Below are 23,053 nucleotides of genomic sequence, written 5' to 3'. Positions count from 1 at the left end.
GGATTCTATTCTGACATGATCGAGAACCAACAGATGATTAACCGTGCTGTGACAGAGCATTTGGACCATTTTCACTGAGAGGATGGGAAGTAGCCATTGACAACGGTGACACCCTACATACAGCTTGCCATGGAAGGAGCCTTGCATGTGTGAAGAGGAGTACAAGAGAAAAGCTAAAATAAAGAGGACAAAGCATCTCCAAAACTCCAACATATTCTCCATTATTGAGTAATAAGTTTTTATTTTATGCCCTTTGACTTTTTACAATTAAAACTAAAAATTATTATTGATATTATATCCTGACTAAGAGTTACAAGATAACCATAGATTGCTTCAAACCAACAATCTCCATGGGATTCGACCCTTAGTCACGTTAGTGGTACGAGTTGTGAAAAGTGTGATTCACAATTCGTGCACCAAGTTTTTGGCGCCGTTGCCGGGGATTGTTCGAGTTTGAACAACTGAGGGTTCATCCTGTTACTTAGATTCGGAAGATTTTGTCTTTTGGGTCAGAGTTTTTTATTATTGTTCTTGTTAAATTTTAGAATCCTTATTTTCTTTTTCAAAAAAAAAAAAATTTCGAAACTTTATTTTTTTTATTTATTTATTTTATTTTATTTTATTTTTATTTTTACTAATAATTGAGTTTTTCTATTTAAGTTTAGTTTCATATTTTAAGTTTGGTGTCAATTGCATATTTTATATTTTTCCTTTAAATTTTCGAATTTTTGTGTCTTTGTTTTTCCTGGATCTTCAAGTTGTTCTTGTTTATTTTTCTTGTTTGATCTTTAGTTTTTCCTTGTTCTGTCTCTTTTCTTATTTTTCTTGTGCTTTTTCAAAACATTAGTTTTCAAAAAAATTTATTCTTAGTTATAAAAAAAATATACTTCTTCAAAACAAGTGTTACATTTACCGCCCAATTGGCTAGAGCGTTGGTCTATGTTCTTGGTAATTGGGTATCTTCTTTTTAAATCTTTTTTTTTCAAAAATAATTTTTTCTTTGACTAAATCTTGTGCCAAACTTTAAGTTTGGTGTTTTCTTGTTAATCTTTTTATAATTTTCGAAAATTTTAGTTGGGTTTTCTAAAAATTTTAAGATTGGTGTTCTTTCTTCATGTTCTTGTTGTTCTTGTGAGTCTTCAAAGTGTTCTTGAGTCTTCCTTGTATCTTGATCTTAAAATTTTTAAGTTTGGTGTTCCTCGGTGTTTTTCCTCCAAAATTTTCGAAAACAAGGAGCATTAGATCTAAAAATTTTAAGCCTTGTGCTATCTTATTGTTTTTCTCTTTCCTCTTTAAATTCAAAAATATCTTTTCTCTCTATTTTAAAGCAAACTTTTGAAAATCAATTTTAAAATTCAGATTTTTTATTTCAAAAATCATATCCAAAGTTTTTCAAATCTTCTTAATTAAGTAATTATTTTAGTTTTAAATTTTTTGTTCTTAATTTTTGAATTTTATATTTAATTTCTAATTATTTTATCTTATTTTATTTCGTTTTTATTTATTTATTCGTTGTTTTTATTTTATTTAAAAAAAAATTATTCTATTTGCAATTCACATCAATTCCCTTTTCTCCATCATGGACCTAAGTGGAAGTGAACAGTCCAGAAGGACTCTGGGGTCATATGCTAACCCCACCACTGCTTCATATGGGAGCAGTATCTGTATACCCTCCATTGGAGTCAGTAGCTTTGAGTTGAATCCTCAGCTCATCATCATGGTGCAACAAAGTTGTCAGTATTCTGGTCTTCCATAGGAAGAACCTACAGAGTTTCTGGCACAGTTTTTACAAATTGCTGACACATTCCATGATAAGGAAGTAGATCAGGATGTCTACAGATTATTACTGTTTCCATTTACTATAAAGACCAAGCCAAGAGGTGGTTAAATAACCAACCTAAGGCTAGCATAAAGACATGGAAACAGTTGTCAGAAAAATTCCTGAATCAATACTTCCCTCCCAAACGGATGACACAGCTAAGGCTGGACATCCAAGGCTTTAAACAAGGAGATAATGAATCTCTTTATGATGCCTGGGAGAGATACAAAGAGATGCTCAGAAAATGCCCCTCTGAAATGTTTTTATAGTAGGTTCAGTTAGACAGCTTCTATTATGGGCTTACAGAGAAAGCTCAGATGTCTTTGGACTACTCAGCTGGTGGATCTTTACACATGAGAAAGACAATTGAAGAAGCTCAAGAGCTCATTGATACAGTTGCCAGAAATCATCATCTGTACCTAAGTAGTGAGTCTTCCATGAAAGAAGAGGCTAAAACAGTAACTGCTGAACTCAGTCCTGCAGAACAAGTTACTGAATTCAATCAGCAATTAGATTTTCTAACAAAACAGCTAGCCGAATTCAAGGAGATACTACAAGACACAAGAATGGCTAATATGAATATGGAAGTACAGTTGAAGCAAACAAAACAGCAGTTATCAAAACAAATAACAGAAGAGTGCCAAGCAGTTCAATTAAGAAGTGGGAAAATATTAAATACCTCACTTCAAGGCAGTAGGAAGCCAAGGAATGAACAACCGGCTATCCAAAATCCCTCTGAGGACAGTAAGAGCCCAGAGAGGAATAACTCTGGCGTTCAAACGCCAGAAACAGGCAAGGAGTTGGCATCAAACGCCCAATGAAAGCTCAGTTCTGGCGTTCAAATGCCAGGAACAAGTAAGGAGTTGGCATCCAACGCCACTCCAGCTTCCAACCCTGGCTTTCAAATGCTAGTGAGGGATCAGACACCTGCAAGTGCTGATAATAAATCCCTCAAGAAGGCTTCTCAACCTGCCTCTGTAGGAAATAAACCTGTAGCAACTAAGGTTGAGAAATACAAAGCCAAGATGCCTTATCCTCAAAAACTCTGCAAAGAGGAGCAGGATAAGCAATTTACCCGCTTTGCAGACTATCTCATGACTCTTGAAATAAAGATTCCGTTTGCAGAGGCACTTGAGCAAATACCCTCTTATGCCAAGTTCATGAAAGATATCTTGAGTCATAAGAAGGATTGGAGAGAAACTGAAAGAGTTCTCCTCACTGAAGACTGCAGTGCAGTCATTCTAAAAAGCTTCCCAAAAAAGCTTAAAGATCCCGGGAGCTTTATGATACCATGCATATTAGAGGATAACTGCACCAAGACAGCTCTATATGATCTTGGCGCAAGCATCAACCTAATCCCTGCATCCACTATCAGAAAGCTTGGCTTGACTGAAGAGGTCAAACCAACCCGGATCTGTCTTCAACTTGCTGATGGCTCCATTAAATATCCATCAGGCATAATTGAGGACACGATTGTCAAGGTTGGGCCATTTGCCTTCCCTACTGACTTTGTAGTACTGGAAATAGAGGAGCACAAGAGTGCAACTCTCATTCTAGGAAGACCATTCCTAGCAACTGGACGAACCCTCATTGACGTCCAAAAAGGGGAGATAACCCTGAGAGTCAATGAGGATGAGTTTAAGTTGAATGTTGTCAAAGCTATGCAACATCCAGACACATCAGATGACTGCCTGGGCATTGATATTATTGACTCCCTGGTGGAAGAGGTTAATATGACTGAGAGTCTCGAATCAAAGCTAGAGGACATTTTTAAAGATGTTCAGCCTGATCTGGAGGAACCAAAGGAAATAAAAAAACCTCTGAAAACTCCTCAGGAAGAGGAGAAACCTCCTAAACCCGAGCTCAAACCACTACCACTATCCCTGAAATATGCATTTCTGGGAGAAGGTGACACTTTTCCTGTAATCATAAGCTCTGCTTTAGGTCCACAGGAAGAGAAAGCACTAATTCAGGTGCTAAGGACACACAGGACAGCTCTTGTGTGGTCCATAAGTGATCTTAAGGGCATTAGCCCAGCCAGATGCATGCACAAGATCCTATTGGAGGATGATGCTAAGCCAGTGGTTCAACCACAGAGGCGGTTAAATCCAGCCATGAAGGAGGTGGTGCAGAAAGAGGTCACTAAGTTACTAGAGGCTGGGATTATCTATCCTATTTCTGATAGCCCCTGGGTGAGCCCTGTCCATGTTGTCCCTAAGAAGGGAGGAATGACAGTGGTTCATAATGAAAAGAATGAACTGGTTCCTACAAGAACAGTTACAGGGTGGCGTATGTGTATTGACTACAGAAGGCTCAATACAGTCACCAGGAAGGATCATTTTCCTTTACCATTCATAGACCAGATGCTAGAGAGACTAGCCGGTCATGAATATTACTGCTTTTTGGATGGCTATTCAGGTTACAACCAAATTGCAGTAGATCCTCAGGACCAAGAGAAAACAGCATTCACATGTCCTTCTGGAGTGTTTGCTTACAGAAGGATGCCTTTTAGTCTGTGTAATTCACCTGCAACCTTTCGGAGGTGTATGCTCTCTATCTTCTCTGATATGGTAGAGAAGTTTCTGGAAGTCTTCATGGATGACTTTTTAGTATTTGGAGACTCATTCAGCTCCTGCCTTAACCATTTAGCACTTGTTCTGAAAAGATGCCAAGAGACCAACCTAGTTTTAAACTGGGAAAAATGTCACTTTATGGTGACTGAAGGGATTGTCCTTGGGCATAAAATTTTAAACAAGGGAATAGAGGTGGATCGAGCTAAAGTTGAAGTAATTGAAAAATTACCAACACCTGCCAATGTTAAGGCAATCAGAAGCTTTCTGGGGCATGCAGGATTCTATAGGAGGTTTATAAAGGATTTTTCAAAAATTGCAAAACTTCTGAGTAATCTGCTAGCTGCTGACACGCCATTTATGTTTGACACAGAGTGTTTGCAGGCGTTTGAAACTCTGAAAGCTAAGCTGGTCACAGCACCAGTTATTTCTGCACCAGACTGGACATTACCATTTGAACTAATGTGTGATGCCAGTGACCATGCCATTGGTGCAGTACTGGGACAGAGGCATAACAAGCTTCTGCATGTCATTCATTATGCTAGCCGCATTTTAAATGATGCCCAGAAAAATTACACAACCATAGAAAAAGAGCTGCTTGCAGTGGTTTATGCCATTGACAAGTTTAGATCATACTTAGTAGGATCAAAAGTGATTGTGTACACTGACCATGCTGCTTTTAAATATCTACTCACAAAGCAGGATTCAAAGCCCAGACTCATAAGATGGGTGTTGCTTCTGCAAGAGTTTGATATAGAAATAAGAGACAGAAAAGGGACAGAGAATCAAGTAGCTGATCACCTGTCCCGGATAGAACCAGTAGCAGGAGCATTCCTCCCTCCTACTGAGATCTCTGAAACCTTTCCGGATGAGCAATTGTTTGCTATTCAGGAAGCTCTGTGGTTTGCAGATATTGCAAACTATAAGACACAAGGTTCTCCTTCTGTAACCATGGATAGGAAGCGTGAAAAGCTTCTCTCAATACAGAATCAAACAAAAGCCCCACATTCAAACTTTAAGTTTAGTGTTGGGAGGTTCCAACCTCACTCTGACTATCTGTGAGGCTCCATGAGAGCTCGCTGTCAAGCTATTGACATTAAAGAAGCGCTTGTTGGGAGGCAACCCAATATTATTTAATCATATCTATTTTATTTTCTTTTTGTTATTTCGTGATTTATTAGGTTGATGGTCATGTAAAGTCACAAAAACTACTGAAAAGTAAAAAAAAAACAGAATGAAAAACAACATTGAAAATAGCACACCCTGGAGGAGAGCAGTCTGGCGTTTAAACGCCAGAAACAAGCATCTGTCTGGCGTTTAACGCCAGAAACAAGCACCAAGCTGGCGTTTAACGCCAGAAACAAGCATTTGCCTGGCGTTAAACGCCAGAAACAGGCTACATTTGGGCGTTTAATGCCAGAAACAAGCAGCAGTCTGGCGTTAAACGCCAGGATTGCACAGCAAGGGCGTTTTACACACCTAATTGGAGCAGGGATGTTAAGTCCTTGACCCCACCTGATCTGTGGACCCCACAGGATCCCACAAGATCTGTGGACCCCACAGGATCTCTACCTACCTCACCATTCAAATTTAAACCTTTCCCCTTCCAAACTCACCCATTCACACACCTCCATCTCCTCCATCTTCTCCACTTCTTTCTTCTTTTGCTCAAGGACGAGCAAACCTTTTAAGTTTGGTGTGGTAAAAGCATCGCTTTTTGTTTCTCCATAAGTCAATGGTAGAGCAATTGACTGCAGATCAAAGAGCTATGAGGGAGGAGCAACAAAGGCAAGGAAGAGACATAGAGAAGCTCAAGAGCACCATTGGTTCTTCAAGAAGAGGAAGACGCCACCCTCATTAAGGTAGACCCATTCCTTAATCTCCTTGTTCTTATTTTCCTGTTTTTCGTTTACTATGCTTCATGTTTAATTATGTTTGTGTCTTTACTATATGATCACTAGTATCTAAGTGTCTATGTCTTAAAGATATGAATGTCCTATGAATCCATCACCTTTCTTAAATGAAAATTGTTTTCTGAAAAAGAAAAAGAAGTACATGAATTTTGAATTTTAAAATAGTTTAATTATTTTGATATGGTGGCAATACTTTTTGTTTTCTGAATGAATGCTTGAACAGTGCATATGTCTTTTGAATTTGTTGTTTATGAATGTTAAAATTGTTGGCTCTTGAAAGAATGATGAAAAAGGAGAAATGTTATTTGATAATCTGAAAAATCATAAAAATGATTCTTGAAGCAAGAAAAAGCAGTGAAGAACAAAGCTTGCAGGAAAAAAATTGCGAAAAAAAAAGAGAGAGCAAGAAAAAGAAAAAGCAAGCAGAAAAAGCCAAAAGCTCTTTAAACCAAAAGGCAAGAGCAAAAAGCCAATAGCCCTTAAAACCAAAAGGCAAGGGTAATAAAAAGGATCCAAGGCTTTGATCAGTGGATAGGAGAGCCTAAAGTAATAAAATCCTGGCCTAAGCGGCTAAACCAAGCTGTCCCTAACCATGTGCTTGTGGCGTGAAGGTCAAGTGAAAACTTGAGACTGAGCGGTTAAAGTCGAGGTCCAAAGCAAAAACAGAGTGTGCTTAAGAACCCTGGACACCTTTAATTGGGGACTTTAGCAAAGCTGAGTCACAATCTGAAAAGGTTCACCCAATTATGTGTCTGTGGCATGTATGTATCCGGTGGTAATACTGGAAAACAGAGTGCTTAGGGCCACGGCCAAGACTCATAAAGTAGCTGTGTTCAAGAATCAACATACTGAACTAGGAGAATCAATAACACTATCTAAATTTTGAGTTCTTATAGATGCCAATCATTCTGAACTTCAAAGGATAAAGTGAGATGCCAAAACTGTTCAGAAGCAAAAAGCTAATAGCCCCGCTCATCTAATTAAGACTGATCTTCATAGATGTTTTTGGAATTCATTGTATATTTTCTTCTTTTTATCCTACTTTATTTTTAGTTGCTTGGGGACAAGCAACAATTTAAGTTTGGTGTTGTGATGAGCGGATAATTTATACGCTTTTTGGCATTGTTTGTAGGTAATTTTTAATATGTTTGAGTCACTTTTTATTATATTTTTATTAGTTTTTAAATAAAATCACATTTCTGGACTTTACTTTGAGTTTGTGTGTTTTTTTGTGATTTCAGGTATTTTCTGGCTGAAATTGAGGGAGCTGAACAAAAATCTGATTCAGGCTGAAAAAGGACTGCTGATGCTATTGGATTCTGACCTCCCTGCACTCAAAGTGGATTTTCTGGAGCTACAAAAGTCCAATTGGCGCGCTTCCAATTGGGTTGGAAATTAGACATCCAGGGCTTTCCAGCAATATATAATAGTCCATACTTTGCTCAAAGATAAATGACGTAAACTGGCGTTCAACGCCAGTAACAGGTTACAACCGGGTGTTCAACTCCAGAAACAGCCCAAGCACGTGAGAAGCTTAAGTCTCAGCCCCAGCACACACCAAGTGGGCCCCAGAAGTGGATTTCTGCACTATCTATCATAGTTTACTCATTTTCTGTAAACCTAGGTTACTAGTTGAGTATTTAAACAACTTTTAGAGATTTATTTTGTAACTCATGACATTTTAGATCTGAAATTTGTACCTTTTGGCAGCATGAGTCTCTAAACCCCATTGTTGGGGGTGAGGAGCTCTGCAGCGTCCCGATGAATTAATGCAATTATCTCTGTTTTCTATTCAAACACGCTTGTTCCTATCTAAGATGTTCATTCATGCTTCACTATGAAGAAGGTGATGATCCGTGACACTCATCACCTTCCTCAATCCATGAACGTGTGTCTGACAACCACCTCCGTTCTATATTAGATTGAATGAGTATCTCTTAGATTCCGTAATCAGAATCTTTGTGGTATAAGCTAGAATTGATGGCGGCATTCATGAGAATCTGGAAAGTCTAAACCTTGTCTGTGGTATTCCGAGTAGGATTCAAGGATTGAATGGCTGTGATGAGCTTCAAACTCGCGATTGTTGGGCATAGTGACAGACACAAAAGAATCAATGGATTCTATTCTGACATGATCGAGAACCAACAGATGATTAGCCGTGCTGTGACAAAGCATTTGGACCATTTTCACTGAGAGGATGGGAAGTAGCCATTGACAACGGTGACACCCTACATACAGCTTGCCATGGAAGGAGCCTTGCATGTGTGAAGAGGAGTACAAGAGAAAAGCTGAAATAAAGAGGACAAAGCATCTCCAAAACTCCAACATATTCTCCATTATTGAGTAACAAATATTTATTTTATGCCCTTTGACTTTTTACAATTAAAACTAAAAATTATTATTGATATTATATCCTGACTAAGAGTTACAAGATAATCATAGATTGCTTCAAACCAACAATCTCCGTGGGATTTGACCCTTACTCACGTAAGGTATTACTTGGATGACCTAGTGCACTTGCTGGTTAGTGGTACGAGTTGTGAAATGTGTGATTCACAATTCGTGCACCAATGGGTGAAAAAGGGCTGGCCAAATGTGTATTTAAAAGGGAGGGATGGAATGGGTTTCGGATTATTTTTGAAAAAGATAAGATAGAAAGATATGATTGATAAAAAAAATACGATTTGTAAAATATGAAAGATTTGAAAAAGATATGAGGAAGTTAAATCTGAATTTTTGTTAATGCACCTAAGAAACAAAAGATAAGATGGATGAATTAAAAAGATTTGGAAAAAAATTGGAAAGGTAAATGAGTTTTTCTTTTAAAACATTTTGAAAAGAATTTATAAAATTATTAAAAATTTTTGGGATTGGAAATTGAAAGATGAATATTTGAAACATTTTTATGTAGAAAATTTTGAATTAAAACATAAAAATTCGAAAAAAATTGAATTGGAAACGAAATTACCTCCCCTTTGCTGTTCTGACATTAAACGCCCAGAATGATAGCCATTCTGGCGTTTAACGCCCATCTGGTGGCCATTTTGGGTGTTTAACGCCCAGCCAGGTACCCTGGCTGGCGTTAAACGCCAGAAATTCTTTGTTACTGGGCTTTTTTGTGAACGCTCAGAATGCTGTTGTTTCTCGTGTTAAACGCCCAGAATGCTGCCAATTATGGCGTTTAACGCCCTGAATGATACCTTTTCTGGCGTTAAACGCCCAGAATGGTAGCCATTCTGGCGTTTAACGCCCAAAATGTTCCTTTACTGGTGTTTTGACGCCAGTAAGCTCTTTTTCTCTGTGATTCTTCTGCTTTATGTCCTGAACCTCCATTTTCCTAACTTATTCACTGAAATGTATTAACTAACATGAATAACAAAATTAAATAGACTTATATAATTGTTATAAACATCTAATTTTTAATAATGGCTGGGTTACCTCCCAGCAAGCGCTTATTTACTGTCTTTAGCTGGACTTGTATTGAGCTTTTAATTTAGTCTCAGTTTTGAGCACTCTTGCTCAACATTGCCTTCAAGATAATGTTTGACTCTCTATCCATTAACAATGAATTTTTTGTCAAAGTCAATATCCTGAAGCTCTACAAATCCATATGATGACACACTTGTAATCACATATGGTCCCTTCCACCGGGATTTCAATTTCCCAAGGAACAATCTGAGTCTAGAGTTAAACAGCAGAACCTTCTACCCTGACTCAAAAACTCTAGATGACAGCTTTCTGTCATGCCATCTTTTTGCTTTCTCTTTGTAAATTTTTGTATTTTCGAAAGCATTGAGTCTGAACTCCTCCAGCTCATTCAACTGGAGTAATCTTTTCTCTCCAGCTACCTTAGCATCAAGGTTGAGGAATCTGGTTGCCCAGTAGGCTTTGTGTTCCAGTTCCACTGGCAGATGACAGGCTTTTCCATACACAAGCTGGTATGGAAAGGTCCCTATAGGGGTCGTGAATGCTGTTCTGTATGCCCACAGAGCATCATCCAGACTTCTTGCCCAATCCCTTCTACGGGTACTTACAGTCCATTCCAGTATTCGTTTTAGTTCTCTATTTGAGACTTCAGCCTGCCCATTTATCTATGGATGATATGGAGTTGCCACTTTGTGGTTAATTCCATATCGGATCAGAGCAGAGTCAAGCTGTTTATTGCAAAAATGAGTGCCTCCATCACTGATCAGTACCCTAGGGACACCGAACCTGCTGAAGATATGCTTCTGGAGGAACTTCATCACTATCTTAGTATCATTAGTGGGTGTTGCAATTGCCTCTACCCATTTAGATACATAGTCTACTGCCACCAGAATATAAGTGTTTGAGTATGATGGTGGGAAAGGCCCCATGAAGTCAATACCCCATACATTAAATAACTCAATCTCTAAGATCTCTTGCTGAGGCATGGTATAACCGTGAGGCAGATTACCAGCTCACTGGCAACTATCACAATTACGTACAAACTCTCGGAAGTCTCTATAGAGAGTAGGCCAGTAGAAGCCACATTGGAGGACCTTTGTAGCTGTTCGCTCACCTCCGAAATGTCCTCCATATTGTGATCCATGGCAATGCCATAGGATCTTTTGTGCCTCTTCTCTAAGTACACATCTACGGATTATTCCATCTGCACATCTCTTAAAGAGATATGGTTCATCCCACAGGTAGTACTTTGCATCAGAAACCAATTTTTTCGTTTGCAGCTTGCTGTACTCTTTAGGTATGAATCTCACAACTTTATAGTTTGCAATGTCTGCAAACTATGGTACTTCCTAAATGGAAAATTACTCATCTAGAAAGGTTTCAGAGATCTCAGTAGGAGGGACGGATGCTCCTGCTACTGGTTCTATCCGGGACAAGTGATCAGCTACTTGGTTCTCTGTCCCTTTTCTGTCTCTTATTTCTATATCAAACTCTTGCAGAAGCAGCACCCATCTTATAAGTCTGGGTTTTGAATCCTGCTTTGTGAGGAGATATTTTAGAGCAGCATGGTCAGTGTACACAATCACTTTTGATCCTACTAAATAAGATCTGAACTTGTCAATGGCATAAACCACTGCAAGCAACTCCTTTTCTGTGGTTGTGTAATTCTTCTGTGCGTCGTTTAAAACACGACTAGCATAACAAATGACATGCAGAAGCTTGTCATGCCGCTATCCCAATACTGTACCAATGGCATGGTCACTGGCATCACACATTAGTTCAAATGGTAATGTCCAGTCTGGTGCAGAAATGACTGGTGCTGTAACTAGCTTAGCTTTTAGAGTTTCAAACACCTGCAGACACTCTGTGTCAAAGACAAATGGTGTATCAGCAGCTAGTAGATTGCTTAGAGGTTTTGCAATTTTTGAAAAATCCTTTATAAACCTCCTATAGAATCCTGCATACCCCAGAAAGCTTCTGATTGCCTTAACATTGGCAGGTGGTGGTAATTTTTCAATTACCTCTACCTTAGCTTGATCCACCTCTATTCTCTTGTTCGAAATTTTGTGCCCAAGGACAATTCCTTCAGTCACCATAAAGTGACATTTCTCCCAGTTTAAAACCAGGTTAGTCTCTTGACACCTTTTTAGAACAAGTGCTAGATGGTCAAGACAGGAGCTAAATGAGTCTCCAAATACTGAGAAGTCATCCATGAAGACTTCTAGAAATTTTTCTACCATATCAGAGAAGATAGAGAGCATGCACCTCTGAAAGGTTGCAGGTGCATTGCACAGACTAAATGGCATCCTTCTGTAGGAAAATACTCTAGAAGGACATGTGAATGCTATTTTCTCTTGGTCTTGAGGATCTACTACAATTTGGTTGTAACCTGAATGGCTATCCAAAAAGTAGTAGTATTCATGACCTGCTAGTCTCTCTAGCATCTGGTCTATGAATGGTAAAGGAAAATGATCCTTTCTGGTGGTTGTATTGAGTCTTCTATAGTCAATACACATACGCCACCCTGTAACTGTTCTTGTAGGAACCAGTTCATTCTTTTCATTATGAACCACTGTCATGCCTCCCTTCTTGGGGATGACTTGGACAGGGCTCACCCATGGGCTATCAGAAATAGGATAAATAATCCCAGCCTCTAGTAACTTAGTAACCTCTTCCTACACCACCTCCTTCATGGCTGGATTCAGCTGCCTCTGTGGTTGAACCACTGGCTTAGCATCATCCTCCATTAGGATCTTGTGCATGCATCTGGATGGGCTAATGCCTTTGAGATCACTTATGGACCACCCAAGAGCTGTCTTGTGTGTCCTTAGCACCTGAATTAGTGCTTTCTCTTCTTGTGGTTTTAAAGCAGAGCTTATGATTACCGGAAAAGTGTCATCTTCTCCCAGAAATGCATATTTCAGGGATGGTGGTAGTGGTTTGAGCTCGGGTTTAGGAGGCTTCTCTTCTTCCTGAGGAGTTTTCAGAGGTTCTTCTGTTTTCTCTGGTTCCTCTAAATCAGGATGAACATCTTTAAAAATGTTCTCTAGCTTTGATTCGAGACTCTTAGTCATATTGACCTCTTCCACCAGGGAGTCAATAATATCAATGCTCATGCAGTCATTTGAGGTGTCTGGATGCTGCATAGCTTTGATAGCATTCAACTTAAACTCATCCTCATTGACTCTCAGGGTCACCACCCCTTTTTGGATGTCAATGAGGGTTCGTCCAGTTGCTAGGAAAGGTCTTCCTAGAATAAGAGTTGCACTCTTGTGCTCCTCCATTTCCAGCACCACAAAGTTAGTGGAAAAGGCAAATGGCCTAACATTGACAATCATGTCCTCAATTACGCCTGATGGAATTTTAATGGAGCCATCAGCAAGTTGAACACATATTCGGGTTAGTTTAACTTCATCAGTCAAACCAAGCTTTTTGATAGTGGATGCAGGTATTAGGTTGATACTTGCCCCAAGATCACATAGAGCTGTTTTGGTACAAGCATCCTCTAATGTGCATGGTATCATAAAGCTTTCGGGATCTTTAAGCTTCTCTGATAAGCTTTTCAGAATGACTGCACTGAATTCTTCAGTGAGAAAAACTTTTTCAGTTTCTCTCCAGTCCTTCTTATGACTTAAGATCTCTTTCATGAACTTAGCATAAGAGGGTATTTGCTCAAGTGCCTCTGCAAACGGAATCTTTATCTCAAGAGTCCTGAGATAGTCTGTAAAGTGGACAAATTGTTTATCTTATTCTGCTTGGCGGAGTTTCTAAGGATAAGGCATCTTGGCTTTATATTCTTCAACCTTAGTTGTTGCAGGTTTACTTCCTACAGAAGTGGTCAGAGAAGCCTGCTTAAGGGGGTTGTTATCAGCACTTGCAGGTGTCTGATCCCTTATTAGTGTTTGAATGCCAGAATTGGATGCTTTTTGGGTGTTTAACGCCAGATTGCCACCCTTTTCTGGTGTTTGGATGCCAGAATTGGCCATCCACTGGGCGTTTAACACCAGTTTTTCACCCTTTTCTGGGCTCTTAATGTCCTCAGAGGGATTTTGGGCAGTGGCTTGGATATCCTCTTTCAGTTGTTCCTTTCTTGGCTTTCTGCTGCCTTGAGTTGAGACATTCAATGTCTTTCCACTCCTTAAATGAACAACTTGGCACTCTTCTATTATCTGTTTAGATAGCTGCTATCTTGTCTGATCCAATTGTGCTTTCATATTCTTGTTAGCATTTTTAGTGTCTTAGGAGCATCTCTTTAAATTCTACTAACTGTTTTGTTATAAGAAGCAATTGCTGATTGAGTTCAACAACTTATTTTGGAGGACTAAGTTCAGTGGATACTGCTTTAGCGTCTTCTTTCATGGAGGACTCACTACTTAAATACAGATGTTGATTTCTAGCAACTGTATCAATGAGCTCTTGAGCCTCTTCAATTGTCTTTCTCATATGTATAGATCCACCAACTGAGTGGTCTAGAGACATCTGGGCCTTTTCTGAAACCCATAGTAAAAGATGTCTAACTGCACCAATTCTGAAAACATTTCAGAGGGACATTTCCTTAGCATCTCTCTGTACCTCTCCCAGGCATTATAAAAAGATTCATTATCCTCTTGTTTAAAGCCTTGGATGTCCAGCCTTAGTTGTGTCATCCTTTTTGGAGGAAAATATTGATTCAGGAATTTATCTGATAATTGTTTCCATATTTTTATGCTTGTTGTGGGTTAGTTATTTAACCACCTCTTAGCTTGATCTTTTATAGCAAATGAAAACAGTAATAATCTGTAGACATCCTGATCTATTTTCTTATCACGTACTGTGTCAGCAATTTGTAAGAACTGTGCTAGAAACTCAGTAGGTTCTTCTTGTGGAAGACCGAAATACTAGCAGTTTTGCTGCACCATGATAATGAGCCGAGGATTTAACTTAAAATTGCTAGCTCTGATGGGGGGTATACAGATACTACTCCCATATGAAACAGTAGTGGGGTTAGCATATGACCCCAGAGTCCTTCTGGACTATTCATTTCCACTTAGGTCCATGATGGAGAAAGAAAAATGATGTGGATTGTAAAATAAAATTTTTTTTTTTGAAAAATAAATAAAAGAGAAAATAGAATATTTTTGTTTTTATTTTATTTAATTAAGGATAAACCGAATTCAAAAGAAAATAAAATAAAATAATTGGAAAACGTAATATATGTTTCAAAAACTAAAAGAAAAAGAAATAAAAGAAATTCGAATACTAAAATGATTAATTAATTAAAAAGATTTGAAAAATTTTGGATATGATTTTCGAAAAATGAAGAGAGAGAAAGTGGTTAAGAAGTTTTGAAAAATATATGTCTTAAACTTAAAGATACTTGTAAGAAAATAATTAAAAGAGAAGATTTGAAAAAGATATGGTCTTAAAATTTTAATGATTGAAACTTTCTTAACAAGGAAACACCAAACTTAAAATTTTTCAATCAAAATAATAAAATAGGACAAGTAATTCGAAAATTATAAAAAGAAAAAGATTTTAAAAAATTTTATAAAATATTTTTGAAAAATATAAAAAGAAAATTGAAAAAGAATTCGTTTTGAAAAAAATGATTTAGAAAAAATAAATTTTTAAAATTGAAATTTTAATTTGACTAACAAGAAACTACCAAATTTTAAAAATTTTGACTAAGTCAACCTAAGGAATTTGAAAATGATGAGTGAATAAAGGAAAATATATTTTTTTGAATTTAATGAGGAAAGGGAAAAACAATAAAATGACACCAAACTTAGAATTTTTAGATCAACACAAAGAAAACAAACAAGAAAATTTTGAATGTCAAGATGAACACCAAGAACACTTTGAAGATCAAGATGAACACCAAGAATAAATTTTGAAAATTTTTAAGAAAATAAAAATGCAATTGACACCAAACTTAAAAATTTTTATACTTTGGACACTAATAATTCGAAAATGCACAAGAAAAACAAGGACAGACACAAAACAAGAAAAACTAAAGATCAAACAAGGAAAATAAACAAGAACAACTTGAAGATTAAGAAAGAACAAGGAACATAAAACTCGAAAATATGAAGAACAAAAAGAACATATAATTCGAAAAGTTTGAAGGAAAGTAAAAACATGCAATTGACACCAATCTTAAAGCATGAAACTAAACTCAAATAGAAAACTCAAAGGAAAATTAAAGATTAATAAAGAAAAAATAAGATTTTTGAAAAGAAAATAAAAGACTCAAATTTAGTGACTCTAAACCAAAAAGATAAATTTTTCCTAATCTAAGCAACAAAATAAACCGTCAGTTGTCCAAACTCGAACAATTCCCGGCAACGGCGCCAAAATCTTGGTGCACGAAATTGTGATTACACTTTTCACAACTCTGCACAACTAACCAGCAAGTGTACTGGGTCGTCCAAGTAATACCTTACGTGAGTAAGGGTCGATCCCACGGAGATTGTCGGCTTGAAGCAAGCTATGGTTATCTTGTAAATCTTAGTCAGGAGATTAGTGATCAATATGATTTTATTTATGAAAAGTAAATAGCATGAATTGAATGTTACTTGTGATTCAGTAATGAGGAACAGGTTGAGGTTCCGGAGATGCTCTGTCGTGTGAATCTCTGCTTTCCTACTGTCTTCTTCTCCAAACACACATGGCTCCCTTCAATGGTAAGCTGTATGTTGGCGGATCACCGTTGTCAATGGCTACCATCCGTCCTCTTGGATGAAAAATACCAGGTACGGTTTCTGCACGGCTAATCAACTGTCGGATCTCTCGTCTCGGATGAAAAATACCAGGTACAGCTACCGCATGACTAATCATTTGTCAGTTCTCACTAGTGTCGGAATAGGATCTCTCTATCCTTTTGCACACTGTCACTGCGCCCAACATTCGTGAGTTTGAAGCTCATCACAGTCATCCCCTCCCAGATCCTACTCCGAATACCACAGACAAGGTTTAGACTTTTCGGATCCCAGAAATTCTGCCAATTGGTTCTAGCCTCTACCACGAAGGTTCTAATATCACAGACTCAGTCTGTGGATCAGAGACCCAAGAGATACGCACTGAAGCTGTCGCCCAATGACTACGTTGAGCTCAGATAGAATGGGAGTGGTTGTCAGGCACGCGTTCATAGATTTAAGAATAATGATGAGTGTCATGGATCATCATATTCTCTATATTGAAGTATGAGTGAGTATCTTAGAATAGAATCAAGTGTGATTGAAAGAAAACAGTAGTAATTGCATTAATCCATTGAAACACAGCAGAGCTCCTCACTCCCACCTATGGGGTTTAGAGACTCATGCTGTAGAAGATACAATATGAAATGTAAAATGTCATGAGTTACTAAATGAATCTCTAAAAGTAGTTTTTATACTAAACTAGTAACTTAGGTTTACAGAAAATGAGTAACTAAGTGCAGATAGTGCAGAAATCCACTTCCAGGGCCCACTTGGTATGTGCTTGGGCTGAGCATTGAAGCTTTCACGTGCATAGGCCATTCTTGGTGTTAAACGCCAGCTTGGGTGCCAGTTTGGGCGTTTAACTCCAGTTCTTGTGCCAGTTCTGGCGTTTTACGCCAGAAAAAGGTCTCTGGCTGGCGTTTAATGCCAGTTTGGGCCATCAAATCTTAAGCAAAGTATGGACTATTATATATTTCTGGAAAGCCCAAGATGTCTACTTTCCAACGCAATCAAAAGCGCGCCAATTGGGCTTCTGTAGCTCTAGAAAATCAACTTGGAGTGCAGGAGAGTCAGAATCCAACAGCATCTGCAGTCCTTTCTCAGCCTCTGAATCAGATTTTTGCTCAGGTCCCTCAATTTCAGCCAGAAAATATCTGAAATTACAGAAAAACACTCAAACTCACAGTAAAGTCCAGAAATGTGATTTTTGCATAAAACTAATAAAAATATAATAAAAAGTAGCTAAAATATACTAAAAACTATGTAAAAATACTGCCAAAAAGGGTATAAATTATCCGCTCATCAAAGGTCAAGTGGATGAATCAATTCGATTTCTCAGGTCCTAGTCAACTCCTATGGAAATACTAGATTAATTGGAATTCAAATCAACAGCAACTTACAATTATCAATCAACAAAGGAGTTTGATAACTCAAGAGTCTCCAATTAATCAATTCAAGCGAAGAATGTAAGAAGCTAAATTAAAATCATAAATATGAAATACCTCAAATTATATTAAATAGGAAATCAAATCAAACATGAGAATTCATAAACCAATTAGCAACATAAAGTAATCAATAAGGGAAATAACTAAACTAGAAAGCTAGAACAAATAAAAGTAGAAGAGAAACTAAATTAAAGGAACATTGAATCTGGAATTGAGGAGAAATAAACCTAAAACTAAGAGAAATCCTAATACCTAGAGAGAGGCACCTAAAATTATGAATAATGAGAAGTGTGTCTATGAATGAATGGATTACCCTACTCTATATCTTCTAATCTGTGCTTTCTGGGCCAAAAACCGGGTCAAAAATAGCCCAGAAATCGCCCCTAGCGATTTCTGATACGTTCAGCACGTGGCTCTATCACGCGTATGTGTGGTCCACGCGTACGCGTGGATTGAACTTTCGTTAGGTCATACGTACGCGTAACCCACGCGTGCGAGTCGCCTAACAGCATGGCAACTATGGCAAATTATATATCATTTCGAAGCCCCGGATGTTAGCTTTCCAATGCAACTAAAACCGCCTCATTTGGACCCATGTAGCTCAAGTTATGATTGATTGAGTGCGAAGAGGTCAGGGTTGACAGAATTAGCAATTCCTTTAGTTTCTTGTATTCCTTCCACTTTTGCATGCTTCCTTTCCATCCTTTAAGCCATTCCTGCCCTATAAACCCTAAAATCACTTAACACACTGATGAGCGGATAATTTATACGCTTTTTGGCATTGTTTTTAGTATATTTTTAGTAGAATCTGGCTACTTTTAGGGATGTTTTCATTAGTTTTTATGTTAAATTCACATTTCTAGACTTTACTATGAGTTTGTGTGTTTTTCTGTGATTTCAGGTATTTTCTGGCTGAAATTGAGGGACTTGAGCAAAAATCAGATTCAGAGGTTGAAGAAGGACTGCTGATGCTGTTGGATTCTGACCTCCCTGCACTCAAAATGGATTTTCTGGAGCTACAGAATTCAAAATGGTGCACTTCCAATTGCGTTGGAAAGTAGACATCCAGGGATTTCCAGTAATATATAATAGTCCATACTTTGCCCAAGTTTAGACGATGCAAACTGGCATTCAACGCCAGCTTTCTGCCCAATTCTGGCGTCCAGCGCCAGAAACAAGTTGCAAAGTGGAGTTCAATGCCCAAATTGGCACAAAAGCTGGCGTTCAACTCCAAGAATGACCTCTACACGTGTAACATTCAAGCTCAGCCTAAGAACACACCAAGTGGGCCCCGGAAGTGGATTTATGCATCAATTACTTACTTCTGTAAACCCTAGTAGCTAGTTTATTATAAATAGGACTTTTTATTATTGTATTAGACATCTTTTGATAAGATCCTGGATTGTATTTTTGATCCTGTGTTCACGTTTTGGGGGCTGGCCATTCGGCCATGCCTGGACCTTTCAATTATGTATTTTCAAACGGTAGAGTTTCTACACTCCATAGATTAAGGTGTGGAGCTCTACTGTTCCTCAAAGATTAATGCAAAGTACTACTGTTTTTCTATTCAATTCATCTTATTTCGCTTCTAAGATATTTGTTCGCACTTCAACCTAAATATGATAAACGTAACAATCATCACCATTCCCTATGAACGCGTGCCTGACAACCACTTCCGTTCTACCTTAGATTGAATGAGTATCTCTTGGATCTCTTAATCAGAATCTTCGTGGTATAAGCTAGATTGATGGCGGCATTCATGAGAGTTCGGAAAGTCTAAACCTTGTCCGTGGTATTCCGAGTAGGACTCTGGGATTGAATGACTGTGACGAGCTTCAAACTCGCAAGTGCTGGGCGTAGTGACAGACGCAAAAGGATAGTAAATTCTATTCCAGTATGATCGAGAACCTCAAAGATGATTAGCCATGCAGTGACAGCGCATCGGACCATTTTCACAGAGAGGAATAGGATGCAACAATCGACAAGGATGATGCCTCCAGACGATTAGCCGTGTTGTGACAGAGCATTTGGACCATTTTCCCGAGAGGATTGAAAGTAGCCATTGGCACCGGTGACATCCTTACAAAATGCCAGCCATAGAAAGGAGTAATACTGATTGGATGAAGACAGCAGGAAAGCAGAGGTTCAGAGGAACGGAAGCATATCTATGCGCTTATCTGAAATTCTCACCAATGATTTACATAAGTATTTCTATCCTTATTTTATTATATTATTTTCAAAAACTTTATAACTATTTTATATCCGCCTGACTGAGATTTACAAGGTGACCATAGCTTGCTTCATACCAACAATCTCCGTGGGATCGACCCTTACTCACGTAAGGTTTATTACTTGGACGACCCAGTGCACTTGCTGGTTAGTTATATCGAAGTTGGGACAAATTATGAATTAAGATTAGAGCACCAAGCCTTTGGAGCCATTACCAGAGATCACAATTTTGTGCACCAAGTTTTTGGCACCGTTGCCGGGGATTGTTCGAGTTTGGACAACTGACGGTTCATCTTGTTGCTCAGATTAGGTAATTTTCTTTTCGTTTTGTTTTCAAAACTTTTTCAAAAATCTTTCAAAAATTTCTCCTTTGTTTTCGAAAAAAAAATGTTTTCAAAAATATATTTTTCTTCAGAATTTTTAAGAATGAATTCTAGTATTTCATGAAACATGTTGAATCCTATCTGGCTGTAAAGCCATACCCAAACTGCTTTGGGACTGGTCTTCAACTAATCACCTCAATGGATGTAATTTACATGCTAGAGCTTGGCTGGCTATTAAGCCGTGTCTAACCCTTTGATTGGAGCTTTAGACTAAAGAGCATAAGATTCCTGGAATTCATATTAAAAATTTTGGAATCCTTATTTTTCTTTTTCAAAATGATTTTCAAAAAAACTAAAAGAAAATATAAAAAATTCATAAAATCGTAAAAATCAAAAATATTTTTGTGTTTCTTGTTTGAGTCTTGAGTCATGATATAAGTTTGGTGTCAATTGCATACTCATCTTGCATTTTTCGAAAATTTTTATGCATTCATAGTGTTCTTCATGATCTTCAAGTTGTTCTTGGTAAGTCTTCTTGTTTGATCTTTGCATTTGCATGTTTTGTGTCTTTTCTTGTTTTTCATATGCATTCTTGAATTCTTATTGCATGAGCATTAAAGATTTCTAAGTTTGGTGTCTTGCATGTTTTCTTTGCATTAAAAATTTTTCAAAAATATGTTCTTGATGTTCATCATGATATTCATAGTGTTCTTGGTGTTCATCTTGACATTCAAAGCATTCTTGCATGCATTCATTGTTTTGATCTAAAAATTTTCATGCATTGCATCTTTTTCATGTTTCCCTCTCTCATCATAAAAATTCAAAAATCAAAAAAATATCTTTCCCTTTTTCTCTCTTAAAATTTCGAAAATTAGATTTGACTTTTTCAAAAATTTTTAAAAATCTAGTTGTTTTTATGAGTCAAATCAAATTTTCAATTTAAAAATCTTTTTCAAAATCTTTTTCAAAAATCAAATCTTTTTCATTTTTCTTAGTTATTTTCGAAAATTTTAAAAATATTTTTCAAAAATCTTTTTCTTATCTTTATATCATAATTTTCGAAAATAACATCATCAATTAATGTTTTGAATAAAATATTTCAAGTTTGTTACTTGCTTGTTAAGAAAGATTCAAACTTTAAGTTCTAGAATCATATCTTGTGATTTCTTGTGAATCAAGTCATTAATTGTGATTTTAAAAATCAAATATTTTTCAAAACTAATTTCAATCATATCTTTTCAAAAATATCTTCTTATCTCATCTTTTTCAAAATTTGATTTCAAAATATCTTTTCTAACTTCTTATCTTCTTATCTTTTCAAAATTGATTTTCAAAATTTGTTTCAACTAACTAACTAACTTTTTGTTTGTTTCTTACCTTTTTCAAAACTACCTAACTAACTCTCTCTCTCTAATTTTCGAAAATATCTTCCCTCTTTTTCAAAATTTCTTTTTAATTAACTAATTATTTTAATTTTTGATTTTAATTTTTGAAAACTACTAACCTTTTTCAAAAACTATTTTTGAAAATCACTAACTCTTTTTCAAAAATTATTTTTGAAAATTCACTTCCCTCTCTCATCTCCTTCTATTTATTTATTCATCTACTAACACTTCTCTTCATCTCACATCGCTGCTCCTACCATCACCTTTGTGTTTGGATTCTTCATTCCTCTTCACCCCTATTCCTTTTCTTCTTCTACTAACAATAAGGAACCTCTTTACTGTGACATAGAGGATTCCTCTTCTTTTCTTGTTCCCTTCTCTTTCTTATGAGCAGGAACAAAGACAAAGGCATTCTTGTTGAAGCTGATCCAGAACCCGAAAGGACTCTGAAGAGGAAACTAAGAGAAGCTAAATTACAACAATCCAGAGACAACCTTATTGAAAATTTCGAACAAGTAAAGGAGATGGCAGCCGAACCCAACAACAATAATGCAAGGAGAATGCTTGGTGACTTTACTGCACCTAATTCCAATTTACATGGAAGAAGCATCTCCATCCCTACCATTGGAGCAAACAATTTTGAGCTGAGACCTCAGCTAGTTTCTCTGATGCAACAAAACTGCAAGTTCCATGGACTTCCATCTGAAGATCCTTTTCAGTTCTTAACTAAATTCTTGCAGATCTGTGATACTGTTGAGACTAATGGAGTAGATCCTGAAGTCTATAGGCTCATGCTTTTCCCTTTTGCTGTAAGAGACAGAACTAGAATATGGTTGGACTCTCAACCCAAAGACAGCCTGAACTCTTGGGATAAGCTGGTCACGGCTTTCTTAGCCAAGTTATTTCCTCCTCAAAAGCTGAGCAAGCTTAGAGCGGATGTTCAAACCTTCAGACAGAAAGAAGGTGAATCCCTCTATGAAGCTTGGGAAAGATACAAGCAGCTGACCAAAAAGTGTCCTTTTGACATGCTTTCAGAATGGACCATCCTGGATATATTCTATGATGGTTTATCTGAGTTATCAAAGATGTCATTGGATACTTCTGCAGGTGGATCCATTCACCTAAAGAAAACACCTGCAGAAGCTTAAGAACTCATTGACATGGTTGCTAATAACCAGTTCATGTACACTTCTGAGAGGAATCCTGTGAGTAATGGGACGCCTATGAAGAAGGGAGTTCTTGAAATTGATGCTCTGAATGCCATAC

At 37.3% G+C, this 23,053-nt stretch overlaps 1 non-coding gene across 1 annotated transcript; it reads right to left on the bottom strand.

Annotated features, from left to right (window-relative positions):
- Positions 1 to 22,710: 22,710 nt before the first annotated feature.
- Positions 22,711 to 22,818, bottom strand: LOC148577045 (small nucleolar RNA R71). The gene has a single exon (XR_015903982.1). It is a non-coding gene; the product is annotated as a small nucleolar RNA R71 (small nucleolar RNA).
- Between the last annotated feature and the right edge of the window lie 235 nt (positions 22,819 to 23,053).

The sequence above is a fragment of the Arachis ipaensis genome, chromosome B1 (genome assembly GCF_059453495.1).
Source record: "Arachis ipaensis isolate K30076 ecotype BB chromosome B1, ASM5945349v1, whole genome shotgun sequence".
NCBI lineage: Eukaryota > Viridiplantae > Streptophyta > Magnoliopsida > Fabales > Fabaceae > Arachis > Arachis ipaensis.
This window is presented reverse-complemented; position numbering and strand designations above follow the sequence as displayed.